The sequence below is a fragment of the Equus caballus genome, chromosome 25 (genome assembly GCF_041296265.1).
Source record: "Equus caballus isolate H_3958 breed thoroughbred chromosome 25, TB-T2T, whole genome shotgun sequence".
Classification (NCBI taxonomy): domain Eukaryota; kingdom Metazoa; phylum Chordata; class Mammalia; order Perissodactyla; family Equidae; genus Equus; species Equus caballus.
The window spans coordinates 20,104,015-20,127,451 of NC_091708.1; the positions used below are offsets into that span (position 1 = coordinate 20,104,015).

Consider the following 23,437-nt stretch of genomic DNA (forward strand, 5'->3'; position numbering starts at 1 on the left):
ATGTCTCATAAAGACAACAACTGGGTGCACAGAGACTGCCAGTCTTTGTTTAGTCCTGATTCTGTGGCCTCAGGGCAATCAGGAAGGCTTGAGAAAGAACCAGGGGCCAATCGGACTTGACCACATGCCTTTGAGAGGCACCAGAATGCCGGGGGACTGTGCTGGAATTGACTCTGGCCTGACATCTCCCACATGCAGCTCCTGCAGGACAGGCGCTGCTCTGCTTGTCTCTGGATTCACTGTGCCCACGGACTGAGCCACAGCTGACATTTACTGGTGACTCTGTGAGCAGGAGCAGCGGAGGGGTGGCAGGCATGACCTGGAGTGCCTGGTAGGAGGAGTGCCTGGGTAAGGGCAGTTAGGATGGTGGAGGTGAGGTGGACAGAGATGGATGGAGCTTAAAGCTGAGTCTGGACCAGACTTATTCTGGTGGTGGTGGATGGAACCTGAGGAACGTTGGGTTCCTGAGAAGGAGGTCTCTGGTCAGACCCTTGTGGTCTGAACTGCATGAGCCATCAGGCAATCTTGTGGTTTTTACACTGTTTCCTGCAGGTCCTTGGGGGTGCCATGGACATAGCGCAGGGCAGACCAGTAGTGGTGGGGAGGGAGTGGAGAGAGAGATAATGGGAAGATTCTGGACCCCTGATCTCAATTAAATTGAAATATCTCAGCTTTTTATCTTGAGTGCAAATTGGAATTCATTTTTAATCAAAGAAGTGTCTATTGAGTACCTACTGTATGCAATCACTGTTCTAGATTCTAGACATATTTGGAGAACAAGATATACAACGTCCATGCTCTCTTGACCATTATATTCTAGTAGGGAAGACAAGTAAACAAATAGACAAGTCAATTTTGGGTTGTAAGTGATACGAGCATGATGAAACAGGGAATGCGACAGAGTGACTAGGAGGAAGGAAGAGGTGGAGCAGCTTTAGATGCTGTGGTTAAGGACGGGCTCTCTGAGGAGGTGGTATTTGAGCTGAGGCCTCCGTGATGACAGCGGGAAGAGCATTCTGGATAAGATTTTGTTTGAAGAAAAGGCTCTGTGGAAAAATTTGAAAATCACTCAGTCTTCTTTTATTTATATTCATTTATTTAAATTTCAAAGGTAATACATATTCATTGTAACAATTTCAAACCTTATTAATGTACATAAAGTCAAACGTAGAAATAGCTTCTTTCCTCTCCGTCTCCCCTCCCTCCACCCCCAATTTCACTTCCTGGAGAGAATCCCTTTATCAGTTAGGTGGATAACCTCCCAGATTTCTTTCTGTGCATTTGCAAATATATATGTTAATTTCCAACTTTATCTGTACTTGCCTGTCTCATAGGACATTGAAGCTTCACAAGTCCAAAATGGACTCTGCACTTTCTCCACTAAACTTCTTCCTCCCCCAGGCTTTTTCATCTTTGCAAATCATACCACCATCTTACCCAGTTGTTCAGGTCCCAAGGCTTGGAGATATCCTTGATTCCTTCTTAGCTGTCAGACTCCAAGTGCAGTCTACTAGCAAATGCTGTAGGCTCTACCTCCAAAACACTCCCACATCTGAACGCTGCTCACTGTCCACTGCCAACAATTTGGTCTAAGCCGCCAGCACATCTTGCTAGGACCTCTAACTGCTCTTTTTCCTCCATTATTATTTCCTACAATTCATCCTGCACTCAGCAGCCTGGGTCATCTCCCTCCTTGCTTACCAACCCAGTGGCTTCCCAAACCCTTCATCTGAAGGCTGAAGTTCAAGACCTAAACATCAAGCTGTTGTCTTCTTCCCAACCTCATCTTGTTCCTTTCTCCTCCTATTCATTGGTCTGCATCTCCCTCTGATCCTGTCTCAGGGGACCTTGCATTTGCTGGGCTAGTTCTCTGTCATCATTCTGATCTTAGCTCCATGTCACCCTCCAGGGAGGCCTCCCCTAATGGCTCCATGTAAAATAGTCTCCCTTCTGCTCGGCTCCCCTCTGCACCCCTAGACACGCTCTGTCACATCATCTCGTTTTATTTCCTTTACAGTACTTACTACTGGAATGCATCTTGCTTATTTATTTTCTTGGTTCTTGTCTGTCTCCTCTGCCCTCCACTGGAACGTAGGCTCTAGCCCAGCAGAGATCCTGACTCCTCTTCTTTTTCACAGTTCTACTGATGGAGAAATAGAATTGTTTCCAGATTGTTGCTAATGAACAGGGCTCTAGTGTACATTCTTCTACATACATCTTTGGGCAATTGTGTAAGGGATTCTGTGGGATGGATTCCTAGAAGTGAAATTTCTAGGTCCATGTTAAAATTTGATAAACATATCGAGTTATGGCCCGAATTACTGTACCAATTTCACTCCCATCCACTTTGATTCAGAATGCCCTTCACCATGTTTTTGTCGACACTGGATAGTAGAAATCTTCTTCTTCTTTTTAGGCTATGTTATGAGCAAAAAACCCAAGTATTTTATTTTCAATTTGTATTTCTCTGATTATGTGAGATTGAATATCTTTTCCTGTGCTTTTTGGTCATTTGTACTTTTTCTTTTGGGTAGTAAACACATTGGTAGCCTCACCCTCTGATATGGTTCTGTTTGTGAAAAAGCAGAATAGATAATAATAATAATAGATAATAATAGATGGGTAGAGGATTACCAGTGTCTGCCACATATCATTTGGCTATTGATTATTTTTTTCTGACTGTTTGTCTCTATCTTATTGATCGATAAGAGCTCTTTATGTTTTGTGGAATTAACTTCATTATGTATGTTGCAAATATTCTCTTTGTCTTTCCTTTATCTTTCTTTATTGTTTAAGATAACATCTTTTTCAAAAAGCAGAGGTGGACCCTTCACTTTTCTTTTTCTGTTAGTGTGACAATAGCATGTATGCCTGTAAACATTAAAAAAGAATCTATAGGGGCCTGCCCGGTGGCAGTGGTTAAGTTCGCATGTTCCGCTTCTCAGCGGCCTGGGGTTCGCTGGTTCGGATCCTGGGTGTGGACATGCCACCGCTTGGCAAAAAGTCATGCTGTGGTAGGCGTCCCACGTATAAAGTAGAGGAAGATGAGCATGGATGTTAGCTCAGGGCCAGTTTTCCTCAGCAAAAAGAGGAGGATTGGCAGGAGATGTTAGCTCAGGGTTAATCTTCCTCAAAAAAAAAATCTATAAAAAGTATTAAATGAAAAGTGATTCTCTCCCATTACACTGAGGTAACCTTGTGTATTTTTTTGAACAAATTTTTCTTATGTTTACATGCACATTCATTATTCATTTGTTCATCACTCGTTCATTCCTCTAGCAAATATTTACAAGTCATTTATATTTTTAATATTTGTTGGGTATTTACTGTATTCCTGGATTGCACTAGGTATATTAAAAGAAGATATGTACATGTTATCTTTTATTTTTAAATTCTTTTGGAAGATTTGCTTTCCTTATTCATTTTTCACATTTCAGGTGCTTCCATACTACGACATACTTATCTATCTCATTGTTTTTGATGTTTGCTCATGATTCTATTTTATAATTTACCAGAATATATTTAATCCGGTCCTTATTGATGGACATTTACATTGTTTCCTGTGTGTTTGCAATTACAAACAATGCTGTAGTGAATATCCTTGTAGCTATATCTTTGCAAGCATGTGCAAATATATCTGGAGGGCAGATTCCTAAAATGGAATTGCATTTTAAGTTTGATAGACATTGCCAAATTGTCCTCCCAAACTGTGTTCCAATTCACACTTCCATCAGATGTGTGAGAATGCCCATTTCTCTGCTTTATTTGCAACTGTGGATATGATGTCTTTTAAATTTTTGCAAACATAATGGGCAGAGAGTGGTGTCTCATGGTTTTGTTTTGCATTTCCCTAATTAGGAGTGAAGCTGAGAATCTTTTCATATATTTATTGGTCACCTATGTTTCTTCTATGAATTGTCTGTCCATCTTCTTTCCCCATTTTTTATACTGAGTTACCTTTTTAAAAAATTTAATTGATTTTTAAATTCCGTATAGTATGGATATTCAAGTTTTGTCCATAATATGTGTTGCAAATATTTTCTCCCAGGCTGTCTTTAGTCTTTTAGTAGTGTTCGTGGTATAACACCACCTTTTTGACGGTGAAGAACACTACAGTTCCTGTGTAGACCACATTTCTCTACTCTCTTCCTGCAGACATCTCAACCTATGTTTAGGTAGACTTTCTTTTTTTCTTTTTCTTTTCAGCCAAGATTCTCAGGTGACCCCACTCTGGGGGACATAGGTAGAATCCTGACCCAGAGGTGGGGAGGAACTTCTCACTGGCCTTGCTGAGGCCATTTCTCCAGTGTTGATAGGGCACTTCACCATTGATTTGCATGTTTTCCTACAAATGAAAGCATTTTTGTGTGTTTTTTTAAACTTTTAGGACTTTATGTCTTTTCTTTGCTTACGGCCTAGTGGTTAAGTTCATTGCGCTGTGCTTCGGCAGCTTGGGTTCAGTTCCCGGGCAGGGACCTACACCACTTTCTGGCAGCCATGCCATGGTGGTGACCCACATACAAAATAGAGGAAGATCAGCACAGGTATTAGCTCAGGGCGAATCTTCCTCAAGCAAAAACGGGAAAATTGGTGACAGATGTTAGCTCAGGGTGAATCCTCCTCAGGAAAAAAAAAAAAGTAGTATTACCCAAAAAACTTGATGGTCCCTCATCCTTCATTTAGATCATTGTTTCTAAAACTACCCCAGGGAGTCCTAGAGATTCAGTGGAAATGACTCAGAGGCCCTCAGCGGGGTGTAGACTGAGTGGGTAGAGTAGAGACTCCCACCCCTCTTCAATCTGAAGTGTTACCATCCAACTTCTGCCTGAGGTTCTCTCTGAAGAAAGCAGTGGTTTCTGTGCCTAAGCAATCTTGGAACCTGCTACTGTACAGTGAGGTCCTTATTTTCTCAAAACTGTGATGCTCGAGGGGCTTCAAAGACTGTATTCTTCTAATATTGTACTCATTCCATTCTTTCTTAATATGAGGCCATCTTGAAGCTCTGTAGTAACACTCTAGCTGGATGTTCATGGGTGGTCCCATGTCAAATTTTGGCTAATGGGCCATCATGAAATTATTCTTTCTTTGGTGAAGGTACTCACTGGTAAGATTCATTAGTATCTCTTACTTTTAGAGCAGCATTAACCCATGTCTGCTCAAATATATGAATGTTTCCACTTCAACCAAGAAGTTCATCTTGGTTGACGAACGAGAGAGGAAGTGAGTGGAGGGTCATTTCTCAACATCTCAATCTATAAGGACCTGTCATTACCTGTAGTAGTCATGATGCTTTTGACTGTAGTACTGGGAACCTCAATCATGAGGAAAATAATTATCTTGCTAAAAGCAAGAAGTCCACGGTAGGGCTGCTTCAGAGTTGGTTGACTCAGCTGCTCAGTAAGGATCAAGACTCTTTTCATCTTGCACAATATGGCTTCTGGGGTTCAGGGGTCATGTGCAGATCCAACATCGGACTGTGTTTTTACTGCTGGTGGACTCTCCATCAAATCTCTTATTAAGAGTGAGGAAACCTTCTCTCGAAGGCCCCAGCCTGGTTCCCTCATATCTTGTCACAACTGAAACACATGCCTGCTCCTGGACCAGTCCCTGCCAAGAGTTCAATCAGTTACTACCTGTTCATGATTTTACCCTGAGCTGGGGAGAGGGTCATGTTCTCTCGAGTGGTACTTACCTGGTCAAGATCAGGGAGGACATTGTTGACCAGGAAGAGGGAAGAAAGAGGCAATTGACAGTGGTTGCTATGATATGGCTTTTATTTTAATCAATCAGTTAATTAATTCATGAATTTTGTTTTCCAATTATTGGAGAGCAATCCGATCCACTATTTTGAGGATTTGTCATTCACTTCAAAGGATTATACATAAAAAAGAGAGTGCATATGGGCACACCTTTAATCTGGTTCCACTTCTGGAAGGGGACTCTCAGGGAGGCGAGTAGAACTTTATTGCTGTGAACATGACTGAGCATTCAAGAGACTCAATAGTTGGTGTCAAGAAATAAAGCTGGAGATTTGTTAGAGGCAGACCTAGGCGTCCAGTTCCTTTATAACATCCTCACTTTCTCTTCTTTGAATATTTAACACACGCTATTCAATTTCAGAATCTCACGTGTTCAAGTTTCTGTCAGTCTAGTTTGCCAACAAAGCTGCCATGTATTAAGAAGAATTTCAATTAATTACTTAATCATTATTCTTTTTAGATTGGTTGAAAGGAGTTTGGACATGAGGATGGTGGCTAAATAGTCTTCAGTTGGTCCTGGATATTTTCTCTCCATCAAACGAAGCCACAGCTTTGGTTTTTCAGATGAAAATTTTCAGGTTCCACACGTTGGTTAAAGAGAACAATGGTGTTGCACCCTTGGATTGTGCTTAAGGGGTATTACATATGTCCGTGAAGGCTGGCTGTCTGGCAGGTTAAGGTTGCGATGTATAGATGCCCATTGACAGAAATGAAACTGTATGTGTTCTCACTTGAGCCACTGCTGGGCTCTGAAGACACTCAAAATCTAGTTAAGTCACACACAGTGCATATTGTTTGGAGCATGGCAAGGGGAACAAGAAGCACTGAGCACTGGGTCAGGATGCATGTGGTGCCCAGGGAGTGCCACAGGCACTAGAGCACGTGAATTACGCCGTATGTAGTTCCAAGCTATTTGAGCTAAAATTGACCCTCCAGGGTCTGGAACCCAGTCTGAGTTTCCTCACGCTGTTACTCTGCGGAATGCAGGAGAGGAAAGAGAGGAGAGGCTCACCCCTCACTATGCTTTTACATGCTTTCAAACATCAGAGCTGAGTCTCCAAAGTAATTCTTCTTCATGCATCCAGACATTGAACAACGCAACACAGAGTCGAGTCTTGAGTTTCCATCTCAAGTCATCCTAAAATTAAATACCATTCTCAGCCTTGGCAGATATTTTTACCACTGCCTCAGAGCTCCAGAGACCTGGTGGTCCTGTCCTATTGCAGGGGTTGGGGGTGGGTGGGTGAGGAAGAGTTACATACTAATGATGGTGGTCTCTGCAAACAAAGGAGGAGGAGGAGGATGATGATGATGACCTGTATGTGTGTGTGTGTGAGAGAGAGAGAGAGAGAGATTGAGAGAATGTGCCTATTTCCAAGAGAAGCTCTGGTAACAGGTTTCTGGGTAAATGAAAGTTGTATTGTCTTCCATCAGAGATGACTTGAAAATAAAGTGCTGTAATGCTAATACTGCAGATGTCTGCAGGAAACTCAGCACCACACTGAACACTGTAGTTAGATAGCTGTGCGAAAAAGTACATGAAGGAAAGGGCTAATGTGCCATACTTCTATTTAAGATAGAAGGAGGAAATAGAAATTGTGATAGCATGCTATTTCAAGTAATAATAGAAAGTACTTGATGTTTACATGGTGAATGGATCAATACTAATTCTGTAGTCAGCGCACATACAGTAGTGTGGATTATACAAGTGATAGATGCACGCAGTATAGCTGAAATTTCCACCCTGCAACATTTATTTCTTGCTGCGTGTTAGATGGAATTTTCCACCCAACTATCTGGAAGGATTTGCATAAGAATGGTGATAGAGCACTATTCTTTAATGATGTGCTTTTCTTTGTTAAACTTCAAAAATGTCTATGGTGCATGATGAGGTTTGGGTGAATTGCCAAGCTAATGCTTTTATATTTTCTTTAAAGAGCTTATCTTCACTGTGTTGTGGGAGTTACTTTATATTGTGGTTATAAAGGCGGTGGCAGTAAAGCCGAATTTGTAGCAATCCCCAATAAATGCCTCCTCCTCCTCAAGGGCTTGGTCCTGCTAAGAAGGGAATTTGGGAAGGCACTTGGCTGCCTCTGGTTCAGTTACAATGAGTCAGTTGGTCTTGTTTTACGTTCCCATGCCTGGTTCTGCTCATCAAGAAGCTAGGATGCCATTCTTCTGCTCAGACAATGACCTCTTGTTAGCTTAAGTCAGCACCGTTCCTGTCAAACAGGCTGGAGATCACCCCAAAGCCTGCTGCTCTTACTGAGGATGACTTGAATTATTCAGAGCAGAGCCTGGGAGCAAAAGCAGTTTGGAAAGTGACCTTTTTGTCCTCCCCACAAGAACCTAATGTTTACAATGTGAGGAGGAAAAGGGACTGGAATCTTGGGAATTCCAGGAATGCAGCCACCAAGCAAAAGAAGCTTTCCTTCCTAGTTTGTGTGCTCCAAGACTCACCCTCCAGCTTCTGCTCCACAGCAAGGATTTGCAAGTACAAAGGTGGAAAAACAAAACCCCAAAGCTGGTGCCTGCAAAGTCCAAGAGAGGACTTCACATTAACCTCGGTTTCAATGAAACAAAGAATTTGAAAGCCAGGAATGGAAGGAAGCTTAAGGTCACATAATCCGGCCCTTTGTCTAATGCATGAATCTCTCTCCTCACACAGTTTCATGGCTTATTGATCATCAGTTGCTGCTTGAATACCTCCAAGGGCAAAGAGCTCACTTCCTCCAGATAGCAGTGACAACAGGTGACATTATATGGAGGACATGCTATTTGTCAGGCCTTGTGGTAACCCTTTGAGATTCACAATCTTATTCAATGCTCACAACAAACTTATGAGATAGGTGCTACTATTGCCACGACTATTTTACAGAGGGGGAAACTAAGGCTATCTATGCTGCTGAGAAAGGATTTAAGGGCCTGGGTTCTTAACCCCTGCACCCTCCTGCTCAGCCTGTCTCAACACTAAAGTCCTAAAGCACAGGCATTATTATCTGTGCCTTACAGGTAACAAAACTGAGGCCTGGAGATGTTAAGTCTTGCTCACAGTCTGGTAAATGTTACTTTTCTGTCCCTTGGACACACTTGGAACACACCTTGGCCCTCTTTGACATGATAGCCCTTCAAGTATGTGGGCAGTCTTCTTGTCCTCTGCTGTTCTCTCAGTTTTCCTTTTTTCCATTCCATCAAACTTTCCTCTTGGCCTCAGTGTGCTGAGTTTCTCCAGACCTGTTCCCACTTACCAATGCTCTTCTCAGAACATGTGTCACTTACTTATTGAGCATTTTGAAGAGACCTTATAATCTTTGCTTTCTTTTATTAGAAGACAGTGGGCTTTGTTGGTGACATCTAACCATGAAGGCATCTATTCTGGGCGCAGAGGGAGGCTTTCCGGAGAGCACGTGATGAACTTTTTCCCCAGCTCTTTGCAGGGAGAAGGCATTTAAAAAATCCAGAGCATTAAAATAAGCCAGAGTGGAGCTTCGATGTCACTGCTGGTGGGAAAGGCAATGTCAGAATAAAGGATGGAAGTCTTCTTGTAAAGCGTTTCCGCGGTGGTCCTGTGAGGCCCTGTGGGAAGCAGCTGCTCTTGGAGCGAATTCAGCCTCTGACCTGGATTCTCTGGAGCTCACTGGCCTATCACCATGTCCCTCTGCGTTAGCCTCCTGGCTTGTGAAAGGTGATCACGTTGTTGACACTCTAGCGTTATATTTCTCATGAACTGAGTTCTGACTCCTAGTCAGGCAACCTGGGGCTTGCTGTGTTACCTTGGGCAAATCACTCGACCTCTTTGGACTTAGTATCCTCATCGATAAAGTGGAGAAAAGTATGTCTTCTTAAGAGTGCTAAATTTTAGACAAGGAAGCCACTGGACTGACATAGCTCTAATTCCACGGCACCTGTGTAAGCAACCCTGAATCTAAGCTTATAAATGCCTCAAGGTTAGGAAATCATAACACTAGGGGAGACCAGTCAGAACCAGTCTCTAAGCTATAGCCAATCCATAATTTCCTTACTTTGCTTCTCTGTCTTCTCTGTAAAATCCTCCCTATTCCCCACCAGCTCCTGTTGGTGGAACACAGCTAACCACTTCTGGTTCCGGTTTGGCACTGCCTGATAAGAATCGATTTTTACTCAAATAAACTCTTAAAATTTTTAGTATGCCTCAGTTTATCTTTTAACAGTTCTGGTGTCAGAAGAGGAAACCGAAGGATAGCCCTAATGGCCCCCAGGAACACAGAGGACCCGGATGTAGGGTGAGCCTGTTGGGCCCCTGGAGCTGGCTGCTTTCTCACGGCCTCTGGAGGTGGTGGGTCCGTCTCTGTCAGATCCTAACGCTGCAGCTCTTGCCTTACTAGCTTTTAGACTTTATTTGAGCACTTATTTTTCTGGACTGGGTCTGAAACTGGCTGGAATGGGACTGGTTCTGACTTAGAAACCAGACTCTGAAACTGGACCGAGTCAGGGTGGGACTGGGTTTGACTTAAGTTGGACTGGGGCCAGGGAGAGGCCTCAGGTGGACACAACTTTGTTTTAAGGCTGAACAAGCAGGTTAACCTTACCGCAATTAGTCTTGAATTATAGTGGCCACAGTGGAGAGCTTTAAACCTAGCTAAGCTTATCCATTTATGAGGGGCCCTAGAGAAAAAGAGGGTCTCAGCCAGGCACTCACTATAAAGGGTCGAGGGAAAATTATTCTTCTTCCTCTACAGTTTCTGGTGACCAAGATGAGACCCGCTGGGGCACCTCACTCACTCTGGAGCCTGCAGGTGGCATCCTGGGAAAACTGGCAGAAGCTGGTACAGGGTGGGAATTCTTACCAAAGTCAGCTGTCCCTGCTCTCTACGTGTGGTGGCTGGTAGAGAGAGGAAGGTAAAATTCCGCATTGTCCCTTCCTTTCCAAACTCAGATTGGCAGGAAGAAACATTGGTTATTGACCCTTTCTCTCCTAGGGACAGCTCTTGCCTCTTGTTTGTCTTATTTTGAGTTTTGAGAACTTGGTTTGGCAACTGTCAGGTTGGGGTCTTAAAAATATGGCTGCACAGAAATGTGGGTTGAACTCCATTGGCGACTAGGGTCCCACTGAGTCTTGCCAGCTCTCCAGGGAGTTGTCTCTTTGTTTCTTTTGATTTTCTTTGGGAATGGCTCTGAATCTTGGGAGGGTAGTATCTTTTGCACCTTTGTTGGGGACCCCACTTGAATCTATGGCATTGTTCAATACTCCCAGCAATATTCACTGTTTGTCCAGGCTGAAACCTGACAAGACGTTTGAAAGGATTTTTCAAAAATTATCCCTAAGTTCAGAAGTTGGCCAGATTGGAAGCTGAAATTCAGATCCTGACAGGAGCTTTCTTTAGGCCTTCTCTCCTGTGTATCCGGAGAGAAAGAAAAACATTCTGAAGCCATCGTGGAAGGATTTACTAAAACATTCCAAAGAGACACAGCTCTAAACCTAGAACATAGGAGCTTTTTGATTTCCATCTTAGTTGAGGATCTTCTCCCTGATACAAAGAAGCAGGTTGAGGATAGTGCAGGTGCATGACTGGGTCAGTATCTTGATATCATTCATGTCACAACCCAATTCTTTTTTTTTTTTGAGGAAGATTAACCCTGAGCTAACATCTGCCGCCAATCCTCCTCTTTTTGCTGAGGAAGACTGGCCCTGAGCTAACATCCGTGCCCGTCTTCCTCGACTTTATATGTGGGATGCCTGCAACAGCATGGCTCAACAAGTGATGTGTAGGTCTGCACATCCGAACTGGCAAACCCTGGGCTGCTGAAGCAGAACGTGAGAACTTAACTACTGTGCCACTGGGCTGGGCCCTGCAACTCAATTCTTTGAGGAATTAAAAACAACTATCCTGTCTTACAAATCAAGTCTTTACGAGAACAGAAATAAGGCTCTTTGAAACAATGCAAAGCTCATCTATCCTTTTTACCAATCCCCAGGCCTCCCCTATTCAAACTAAAGCGACATTCAAAGTGCCTCCCCAGCCATGACGAGGGTCTTTCTGATGGCCAGGCTGCATCATTGCAGGTCCACAGAGACCCCCTTATGGCACAACTCTGCATAAATCAAGATCAGCGCAAGTTAGGTTGCCATTGAGCTAACGAAAGAAATTGATGACAGGTGACCACATTGACATAATAGTATGTTTAAGACACAGACTTGCTAAATCAAGGTTATTTTGAGTTAAAAAATGCTCAACACTAGTAAATTGAAAAAAAAAGAAAATCATTTTTTAAGGAGCAATTTACATGAATAGTAATTTTCTACAATCCTTGTGCTTTCCTCCAAAGACAAATTACTAAAGAACTAGTTTTCTTTCCTTACCCACCCCTCATCCTTCCCTTCTGATTTCGCAGCAAAGTTAGGAGAGCGAAATAAAGCCTCTTTATTGATTTAAAAATATTTATGAAATATTTTCTATTTAATACTTTTTATTTTAAGTTTTCATTTAATGAGTGGAAAGAGCACTGGGCTGTGTTGGGAGATCTGGCTTCTAGGCCTGGTTCTGTGTGACCTTAAGAAAGCCACGTTCCCTCTCTGGGTCTCCCATTCCTCCTCTGTTGGGGTTGGTAGAGGTGATTGTGAGGTTGGCCCCAAGTCTGGATTTCATGTGTCAAAGCAATTCAAGGCCGGTCAAAACAAGCCAATTTAGGCCACACTGTTGGAGTCCCTGTTAAGCACTAGACTTTGTGCTGGGTGTGGGCCTACAGTCAGTGAAAACAGACATGGAGCTTCAGGCCGGTGCCGTTCTAGCTGAAGCCTGCCTGGGATTGCCTCCCAGCACCGCCTCTGATTATCTAGGGAACCCGCCGTCCAGTTGTTTCTCTCCTGTGCCTCATTTCCCTCGTGGGATTATTGTGCTAGTAAAATAAATGAATGCATGCCGAGGGATTCCTGGAGTGCCTGGCACATAGTGAGCATTCAGATGTTCACTTTTATTAAATTATTATTGGTGGAGTAGGCAGATGTTAACCTAATAATCACAAAAAGAAATATAACATTTTAATTGTGCTAATGCTCTGGGAGCATATATCAGGAGGATGTGGTTGGCCTGGAAAGTAGTGATGAAGGTTAAGATGTAAAGGATAAGTTCACTAGTTGGAGGGGAATGGAATAGAGTCAGAGGGAACAGCATATGCAAAGCTCGTATGGTGGGAGGAAGCACAGATTTCTGGGAACTTAAAGTAGGCCAGAGTGAAGGGGAACAAGAAGGAGGGAGAGAGTGCAGAGTTCTGAGTTAGAGCCGTGGCTCTGACACCCTGAAGTGATGGCCCACAGGATTTGGTATTCTCCAAAGTGGAACCCAGCAGGAACCAGCTTCTAAGGGACTCTTGGAAAGTGTGTGTGATGAGCTGTGGCTTAGAAGGGTTGACATTACCTGGGCCATCATGCACTCAGGTCGTGCTTTATGGACCAGAGTCCAAGACTGTGCTCTGATCATTTCAATATCCTATTCAGGATGTCTTATGACAGATCCTATTTGAATGGGGATGAAAAAGTGGCTTCTTCCTGTCCATAGGGAGACAAGTCTTAATGAGTCTTTATCTTTTGGGATTGCATTTGAGAATCTGATAAAACCTGTGGATTTTCTATCTTGAGAGATGTATTTACACATGTAAATCCAAATTTGAGTGCATTGTTAGGTTGGGTTTGTGGGTCCCCCTAAAACCTATCTGTGGTCCTAGGTTAAATACCCTTTCAGTGCAAGGCAATGCCCAACGTTATGGATTCTCTCTCGGTATCTCCCCCGACACGTCCATCCTCTCCTTTCTTTCTCTATTGTTGTTGCCTTGATTTGGGACCCTTATCACTTTTCCCCTAGACTATTTTAATTTCCTGTGAATTTGTCTCTCTGCCTTTAGTTTCTTAACCCTCCGATCAGTTCTCCACAAATTCTATGCAAGGAAATTTTATTGGAGGGTGTGACAAAAAAGAATAAAATTGTAAATATTTATTTTCAGAATAAAGTAAATCAGGTTTATTACAGACACTTTGGAAATACATGCAAGTTAAAAAAAAATCCATAGTCCCAGCACCTGGAGGCAACCAATGGTATATTTTTTTCTATGAAAAATTTCTTTTGTATAGTTGTGATCAAACAGTACGCATGTATATTTGTATATTTTAACACTTTACTTAACATTTATTTGTTCTTTTAGTATAAATGTATATATGTATTTAAAAAATTTTTATTATGGAAAGTGTGAAACATACACAAAAGCAGAGATAATATTATAATGAACCCTGGTCCCCCACGTACCCAACACCTAGCTTCAAAAATTATCAGCATTAAATCAATGAACTTTTGATATATAACAAATGGCCTCAAAAATTTAGGAGCTTAAAACAGCAAGTGTTGATTTAGTTCATAATTCTCTGGAGGAGCTATTTGGGCTGGGCTCAGCTGTGCGGTTCTGTTGCTGGTCTTGGCTGGCCTCAGTCATGCGTCTGTGTTTTGCTGCCACTTAGATGGATGGCACTGCTTCTGGAATTGGCTGGCTGCCATGTGGGGCCACAGAGGGAGTGGGTTCATATATCTCTCATCATTCGGCAGGTTGGCCCTGGGCTTCTTCACATCATGGAAGGCTTTCAACCACAGCACAAGGAAAGTGCCAATGCATAAGTGTTTTTCAAGCTTCTGGTTGCATCTCATTTACTAATATTTCTATTGGTCAAAGCAAGTCACAGGGTCAAATTGCACTCAAGGAGTGGAAAAATAGATTCCACCTGTGGACAAGAGAATCTGAAGCACCGGATTGTAAGGGCATGGATATAGGCAGGAGAAAAATCTGCGGCCATTTTTATAATCTACCACAAATGTGTTGCTAATACTAATATTAGTAAATTATCATTTTTGATGTTATTGGTAACTTGTCATGAATATCATTTAGATGGCTGAGTAATGTGCCACCCAGTGACGTACCAAAACTTGTGTGACTATTCCCCTATGTTGGGTAGTGAGGTCGTTGCCGTTTTTCTGCCATTATGAATAACGTTACAATGGATGCTTTGTGCCTAAAGCTTTTTCCAGTTTTAGGATTATTTCCTCAGAGTAGTCACAAAAGTGATATTACTATGTCAAACATTTTAGAGCTCTTAGTACACTTTGCCAAATTGCCTTCCAGAAGGATTGTATCAATTTACACTCCCACAAGTGTGTGTGAGAGTACCCCACAGGGATCCTTCTAAAATGCAAATCTGATTATCTCATGCCCAGTTTAAAAATGATCTCTGCTGCCTTCACAATAAAGACTAAATTATGTAAGACTAAACTATGTCTGCTACATGACTTTTGAATAACTAAAAGACTATTTTAGCCCAATAAGACTCCATATCCAAGGGTCATAGAATCTAGTGAGAAAACAAGACTGAGTTGGCTCAGAATCGACAGAAGTGAACCTGTCACTCTCATGTTGTCCTTGAATGCAGGTATTATTATAGAAGAGGAAGCTGGGGGTCAAAGAGTTCAATATTTAAAGTAGAAACCTATTCATAGCTTTCTCTCTGTGGCATCATCTACTTTAGCATCGACCTAATCTTTGCAAAGGAATCCACATGCACAAGGTTAAGCACATATTTAATCAACGTAAATAAATTATAACACATTTGTTTTGTGGGTTAGAATTCTTTGGTTCCTGAAAAATAAGACTGTGAGATTTGGAATGAGAAAGATCTGAGTTTGAATTCAGATTCTGTCATTTACTAGAATTTGAATAAGACTTAACATTTCTAAGCCTCTGTTTTTTTATCTGTAAGACGTGGATAATAATGCCTATGTTTTAGGGGGATAGGGAGGATTCAACACAAACATCAAATATCTAGCAGAACCACTCAATAGTAACTATTATTATTGTTGTTGTTTTTTTAATGTGAGGTGAATATATAAGTAGCAGGCAAACAGAAATGTAACCGAAATGAGGAAGCTCTGATAATCCAGGACTGTAAATAAAGCTATGTGACATTTAACACCCAAGTTACCGTGGTTTAGAACCCGGTTCAGTCTACCCAGGAGTTCTTGCCTTTTCTGAGTTTCTCCCCCCTCCACCCCCAATGTTCTTGGGAATCCCCAGGTTCATGAATCATTGATTCTCCTTGATGCTAACCTCTATCTCCTGCCTGGAAAGGGAGAACAGAGACCAGGATGCATTCTTTGAGGTCTCCAGGCTGCACTCTCTGTGCCCCGGATGCCTCTTGCACCCCGTGGCTAGTGCAGGAGGGCAGCTGTTGGTGAGAGCTGGGTCCAAGCCTTGGCTGTTCTCCACAGGAATGTCTGATGAAACTCTCCCCGGGCCCCAGGAATCCCAGGACTTGTTTGTTATCCCACTACGAATATTTATCTACAGATTTGCTCAAGCCAACCTGGTTTTCTGATGCCCTCTTTCTTAGTCAGGGATGTTAGTGTGGCGCTGTCCAATAGAAATATAGTGTAAGCCACATATATAATTTTAAATTTTTTAGCAGACACATTAAAAAGAATATACAGAAATAGATGAAATTAATTTCAATAATTTGTGTTATTTTACCCAACATATCTAAAATATTATTTCAATAGGTAATGCATATAAAATTATTAATGAAATAATTTACATGATTTTGTTCATAGGAAGTCCTTGAAATCTAGTGTATATTTTATGCTTACAACACATCTTAAATTAGACTATCCATATTTTAAGTGCTTAGTAGCTACATGTGGCTAGGGGCTACTATATGAGTCAGTACAATTCTAGAACAAAACTGCCTGGGCTCAAATGGTACAGCTCTCTAGGAGTATAGGTCTTGATAGCCACATGCAACTATTTTTCCTGAAAACCTACTTCTGGCTCCAGTTTGGCTAGATCTGTGAGAGGTTCAATTTACTACATGTTGTGCCTAGAATTATTCCTTTTAACCTACTGTCACATCTGGCTTACCAACTCAGACTCCATTTCTCTTTCAGTGAATTCCTTTTCTCTTGTATTTTCCTACTTTGCTGCCACCCTAATCTATATGAAAAAAATATTTTTAATCCTTGGACATCAATACGTAAGGGGCAAGAGAGTCAGAGTTTTATTTTTGTTTCTCCTGTGAGATTCCTCTGCTCTGACATGGATTTGTGGATACAAAGAGATGTGTGGGAATCTGTAACCCAAGTGCACAAGGGTATGGTGGGGAATGGATATCTCATAACAATGGTCAGCATTGTCTGAGCCTTAGGCAATGGCCCAGCTAAAATGTTCTCTTGACATACTCACGGAAGTGATGCTAAATGGAGTAGAAAGGAATGATATGGAGGGGCAAAGAGCAAGAAGTTCTGTACTGCTGGAGACTGCCTGGAGGAGGCGTATGCTGGGAAAAATTCTCAACTCGTGCCAATAGGGTTGTCGAGGTCCTACTGTGTGCAAGAGTTGCACATGCCTTGTTTCATGAAGTACACGTTATTATCTCTCTTTTATAGATGAAACAGGGAAACAGAGAGGTTAAGTAACTTAGCTAAGGCCATAAGAAAGAAACTGGGTCTGGGGGTCTCCAAAGACCCTACCCTTTCCATTGCCTCACTGCTGCCCTGGAATAGTAGGTGGCTAAGGATTGGCTCAAGGGACCAGCTGGAGTGTAGCTGAGGAGACTTTGGTAGAGAGTAAGAGCTCTTTGTAGCAAACATTTGTATATGTCTTACAAAGGACGTGGTTATAGTGCATCAATGTTCCAGTTCCTATTGCTGTGAAATGAACTACCCCCAAATGGCATAAAGCAATGCCTTATGCTCATGATTCTGTGGGTCAGGAATTCAGACAGGGCAGAGTGGAGCTGGCTTGTCTCAGCTCCATGACCTGTGAGGCCTCACTTGGAAGACTCAAAGGCTGAGGCTGGAAAGACCTAAAGACTCATTTACTCACAGAACTGCTGGTTGAGGTTCGCTGTCAACTAGGTGCCTCAGACCTCTCCATGTTGTCTCTTTACATGGACTGGTTTTGGCTTTCTCATAGTATGGCAGCTCAAATCTAAAGGCTAGAACCGGCCAAGAGTCACATTGCTCATCATTGCCTCGCCCCAGAAGTCATGCAACATGAACTTGATCTTTTTATTGAACAAGATGGTCACAAAATCCTGTCCAGTATCAAGGGGAAGTGAAAAGACTGCCTCTTGATGGGAAGTAGCAAGATTCCAGAAAGGCAAGTGGGACCAGATATATTGCTGTGGCCATTTTTGGAAAATGCAATCGGCTGTGGTCATTATTAGTGTTGTTGACCCACTGATGGATGAGGAAGGAGAGATAGATAGGTAACTGGGAAGGAAATGTTTTGTTGAAATGCCAGGGTCTCTAGTTAGTGTCAAAATAGTGAAGGGGAATTAAGAAAATGATAGAAAGGCAAATAAGCTCAAATTCAAATAGGAAGTATTTGAAAAAGTTTCCTCCAGCTGAAGAGCCCTTCCAAACAGCAGTGATGCTGCCCTTGGCTTAGTCCACTGGTCTGCTTTATGCTCTTCCTTGTGGCCTCAGGCAGCCTCCACAGGCCAGGCTCTGTGTCCTGTGTAACCTTTGACAGCCAGTCTCAGGCAGCACCGTGACGGCTTGCCTTTGGCCTGCCCTCCTTTCTTCATGGCTTAACCCCAAGCCTCCTTTTACTAGAGATTTGGAATTTCATTAAATCAGGGCTTGAACTGAGAAATAACGACTACCTTTATATGCACTGGCTCTTTACTGGCAAGCTATTAGAGGGAAGATAAGGTTCTATAACACTGCAGGAATAAAGCCCAGAAAATTATGCGAAAAGCTCCACCATCCAGGATAAATGTTATAGGAGGCATTAACCTTCCATAAAAATCCCTTTGCTAGGCAGGAATTTAAATGACAGTCAGTGTGAGAGGAGATATTTAGCCTTAGAAACATATTATACTGCCACCTTCTCTTAGAATAGCTGGTTCTTTGGTTATCAGAGGCTGAGTATTGTTCATCTTTTTCACAGGAATGCTCAGTAGTATAGCAAATATGTAAATGTGGTCTTCTGAGTTCACCCCTATATTGCACTCCATCCGTCCCAAGAAGTTGTATATGCATTCTCTGCTTTGATTTAGGAAAATTGAATAAGAAATTGATATCTAAGGAAAGCCAAAAGAAACCCTTATCGTAGCTTCCAAATTACTTATCATGAGGGAAAAATAATTTTTCTCCCTAAGGTATAGGCACATTTCTCCAATGAATGTGTTAGGCCAGAAATTACAGTGATTACCCTCTCTTTTTATATAAATTTGGCTCTTCCAGAAAATATGCCAACAAAATCATAGGGCAAAGACTTTATATAGAAGTTTATACACATGCCTCACGTGTTTACATGCGTTGGGGGAAAATATTAGGTGATAGTATAAAAACGATTTTTCTGCTTTAAATATTCAATCTCTGCCAGGATTTAAATCTCAACATTGGAAGCATTTGTAGCAGGATGGGAGACAAGACTTTCCCTAAAGTCTGAGCGTCTCAGCTGAAGCCCTGGAACTGCTTGCTGCCCTCCTGCATTATGGTCTAGAAAAGATGCTGAATTTCCCAATGGGCCAAGTTGCAATATCAACCCTCTTGAGTTCCACTGTGCCTCTTAAGAGATTCCTCCCAAGGAATCCACAAATGGGGCATTATTTTCTTTCTGTTGACCAAGAAGCTTTGAAAATATTATTGGGAGGACCCAGAATTAAAACTTACAACAAGTGGTTGAGATATCCACAGTGGCCCCTGGTTTATTTAATCAAGTTGACGTACTTATGAGGCAGTGACTAAGAATTTTAAGACTTTCTCTAGACTAAATCTCAATCAAATCAAACTGATATTAACTTTGAGAGTTGGAAACAAGAAGTGAAAGGAAAACAGATCTTCTAGAAGGCTTCTAAAAGGTTTTTCCTAGTGATAAAATTATTGTGTACCCAACTAATTTGTATTGGAACATTCTTATTTAGGATATTGAAAAGCTTGATGCTTTAAAGTGGGCTAAGTTAAAAAAAATCTTCAGGGAACTGTATCTGATCTCAAATGAGATTTGTTATTTTAGGAAGAGTGAAATCAATATTTGTTGAGGGCCAATATGTGCCAGTAACTGTACTCATTATATCCCTTTGATCACTGGACAATGTAGATATTATGATCCCATTTTTATTTAAAAGAAAACCAAGGCCTAGAGATGTCTACCAACTTGCTCAGACTTCAGATTACCTGGGCTAAACCAGAGTTTGTTACTCATCGACGCAGAATCATTCTAAGTCTTTAGAATTTCTCTAAATTCCAACATGGCCAGCCAGTTTCTTAAGTGACAAACCTAGGTACAGTATCTGATTCTTCCTTCTAGTTAAATCTAACCCACTGATAAATCCTCTCAGTTCTACTCCTAAACTGATCACAAATCCACGTATTTCTTTCAGTTGTCATTATATCATCATTGGAGCCCAGGGCATCATCATCTGTAGCCTGACCCCTTCCATTGTTTCTAAGTGTGCTCCTTGCTTCTGTCGCTTGCTCACCTATCATCATCATGCAGAGTAGCTGGAACCATCTTCCAAGAAATTAAGGTAAAGCGTGTCTCTCTTCTGCTTGGAACTCTGCAGATTTTCTATTGTAGATTCCTAGAATAAATTCTTATTCTAGATTACTGGGAATAAAATTCGAATTACTTACCTTGGTTGATAAGACCTGGTATGACTGGGCCCCAGCCTTCTTCTCTCTTTTTACCTCCTGAACTCTCTACCTTGTGCTTTAAGCTCCATTTTCCCACAGACATTTGACTGTTTCTAGAAAAGAGCAAGCTCTTTCCTGCTTCTTGCTCCTTTGCTCTCCTTAGAATATTCTTCTCCTGGCTCTTCATATGGCTGGAGTCCTGCCCTTCAGCTCTTGGTTTAAAGGCCAGTTGCTCTGCGAGACCTTCTTTGATCAGGTTATTTAAAGAGGCCCCCTCCACAAAGTTATTTGCTATCACAATGCCTTGTTTGCTTCCGTCATGGTGCTTGTCACAAACTGTGGTTACTTGATGTATTTACTTACTTGTTTGTTATCTGTCCCTGCCCTTCCCCCTGCTCAGACTGTAAGTCACATACGTGAGCAGGCACCTTATCACATTCCTCAGTGCCCGACACGTGGAAGGCACTCAACAAACCTTTGATGAATAAACTAATCCATATTTGAGTGGGCCTTCTGCTCTTGAAACCCCTCTCCACCCCAAATCACAAGGTCCATTCAATTATCCACCATCTTTTCAGTGTCGTATTGGGCAGAAATGTTGGAGTTGGCTTAAAGGACTCTGGACTCTACTTCCATCTCAGCCCTTAGTTTGCTGTATGACCCTGAGCACGTCCTTATTCCTCTCCGGCTGACCTTTAAATTGCCCCCAAGCTCTGATCTCTGATTGTTTCCAATTTCCCTACTGCTGTCCCCCTGAAGCAACCTTAAGAGAAGCAACTTGGTTTTGACTAAGTCATTATGTTGAGATGCAGCCTGCAATTTATGTAGGTGGACCCAGGGATCGCCCTCTGTTTGGAGACTCTTGGATGGTGTTAAATGATGTCTGGGCAGGGATATCTCCAGATGTACTGCACAAGAGGCAGGTGGGTTTTATTGCTGACAGCCCCTGTGACGATGGGGAGAAACCCATGTGCCTTTTGTAACACCTCAGCCCAGCTGAACAAGCACAGAGAAACCAGTCCTTAATAGTACATAGTGTCCACAGCCTTTCATTCTAATCACTTCAGAGGTTTGAGTTCATTACCAGGAATCTTAGTCTGCAAAAGCAGCTAGAAAGCAAGCTCCTGCAGGTGGGCTGGATCTGGACTGGGTGACAGGGCCCATTTGGTTTCCTGTCCTGGGCCTCCTGCTCTTGGGAGCCTGCTTTCTCCTGCAATGTTTATCTGGGGATGGAGGAAGACAGCAAGGTGGGTGCTATGTGCTGTGCTAAATGCTCTGTGTTCATTGCTTCACCAAACGCTGTGCAGCAGTTATTTTTCTCATACTATCCCCATTTTTCAGATGTGGAAGCTGAGGTGTGGAGAGATTAAGTAGCTTGCTTGAAGTCCAAGCGTTAGGAAGTGGCAAAGTTCTAGAGTGCTCCCTTTGTGATCTCTGCCTCTCTCTCATCTCATTGGTCAGTTCCAGTGTCACAGGGAGACCTGAACGCCACAGAAGGAGCCATTTTTCAGGGACTATTGGAAAAGCCAATGTTGTGGGTCAAGTGTGCTGGGTTGGATTTGGCAAACAAATTCCCAGCAGCCAAACTTCGTAACTTAAGAAACAAAATTAGGCAAATTGCATCAGTTGTCAACATAGAGACAAATAAATGAGTGTGGAGAAGAATCCTCTGCTTAGTAGGAAGAAAAAAAATAAAAACATTGAAGTGAACTTGAAAACAAATTTTTTTTATATCCCTATTGGAATCATGGCTTTTGGGTGTTTCAAGAAAGCTAAAATTTCCTCAAGCCAGCAAATCAACCTTTTAGAAGGGTATCTGGGGCCTGAAAGAAGAGATATTCAACAGTGTTTATGGGATGGTGACATTGGGCTTGGCCCTGCTGGTCACTGAAAATAAAAAGGTGAAGAAGATATAGCCCTGTCCTTGCAGAGATCAGGCTAAGGGTGGAGGTTGGGGACAGACAAGTGAGTGGACAATTCTATATGCTATGATTCAGGCTATGACAGAGCTGAGAACAGGAGCTGTTGGAACAGGGGAGAGAAAATCCCCTAGAGGAATCAAATTTTGAGATAAGGCTTGAAGGATAAGCCAGCAAAATGCAGGAGACTAGTGCAGTCAAAACTACAGAGCCCTAGGATGTGGGGAGCGTCTGGGGCAGGAGGAGAAGAGGCCGGAGAGGTCCTTTATAACTCGACTGCATATTAGACTTTGGAGCTCGGATGTTGTCCTGGGGTGACAATGTTAGATGATGCCTCTGGGGGGCCATTTGAGAATGTACTGGAGAGAACAGACTAGAAGAAGGTTTCTCTAATAGTTCAGGTGGAATTGAAGCAGTCCCAAGTAGGGCAGTGCAGTATAGGAAAGAAGAGGACGAACTCAATCATGTAAGGAATTCTATTATTTGCAGAATTTTTATGTTAAGGTGATATAATGAAAGGACCTGGCACAAAGCAGATGCTTACTGTGTGGACGAGAGCTGAGTATACAGCAGGAGTGTATTGCACATACTGTTAGAAATTTGTATATAAATGCACCCTCACATATACCAGCTATGTAATTTTTATGATAAACATATATACCTGAAAATTTTATGTTAAAATATTTACTTTCATTACAGAAAGTGAATGTGAATTATGGCAATTTGGAAGCGTCTAATGTTCTGTACGTTAAGATGACAAAATGTTCTTTCCAAATATTCATATTTAGTAACAAAGTTTTCTACTTGATTGCTTATTATTTTATTGTACTATTACAGATGTTGTGTTTGATTTTAGAGTGGAATTCGCTGTTCCATATCATTAAGTAAATTCTCAGAGATATAATTTATTTCACTCCTCAGAGAATAGAAGGAATTCAGTAGCTTTGAAGCATGTGCCTATCTTCCAGGGAGTTAGAAAAACACAAAACACCTTATTGAATTTTTTTCCATGAATAAAGACAGGTTTCTTTTGTTGGGGAAAGATAATGTTGAAGATGGGATGTATTTGTTGTGTGCTGGAGATGAGCTGTGGTAGCTTATGACTACT

General features: G+C 42.0%; 1 long non-coding RNA gene across 2 annotated transcripts; it reads right to left on the reverse strand.

Moving 5' to 3' along the window:
• Positions 1–853: 853 nt before the first annotated feature.
• Positions 854–21,815, reverse strand: LOC111770664 (uncharacterized). Of its 2 annotated transcripts, none has more exons than XR_002804032.2 (3): positions 20,411–21,815; positions 2,025–2,140; positions 854–1,046 (listed from the first exon to the last, which is right to left on the reverse strand). It is a non-coding gene; the product is annotated as an uncharacterized lncRNA (long non-coding RNA). The 2 variants fall into 2 exon arrangements; XR_002804033.2 differs by lacking the exon at positions 20,411–21,815 and adding an exon at positions 20,257–20,359.
• Positions 21,816–23,437: the final 1,622 nt, after the last annotated feature.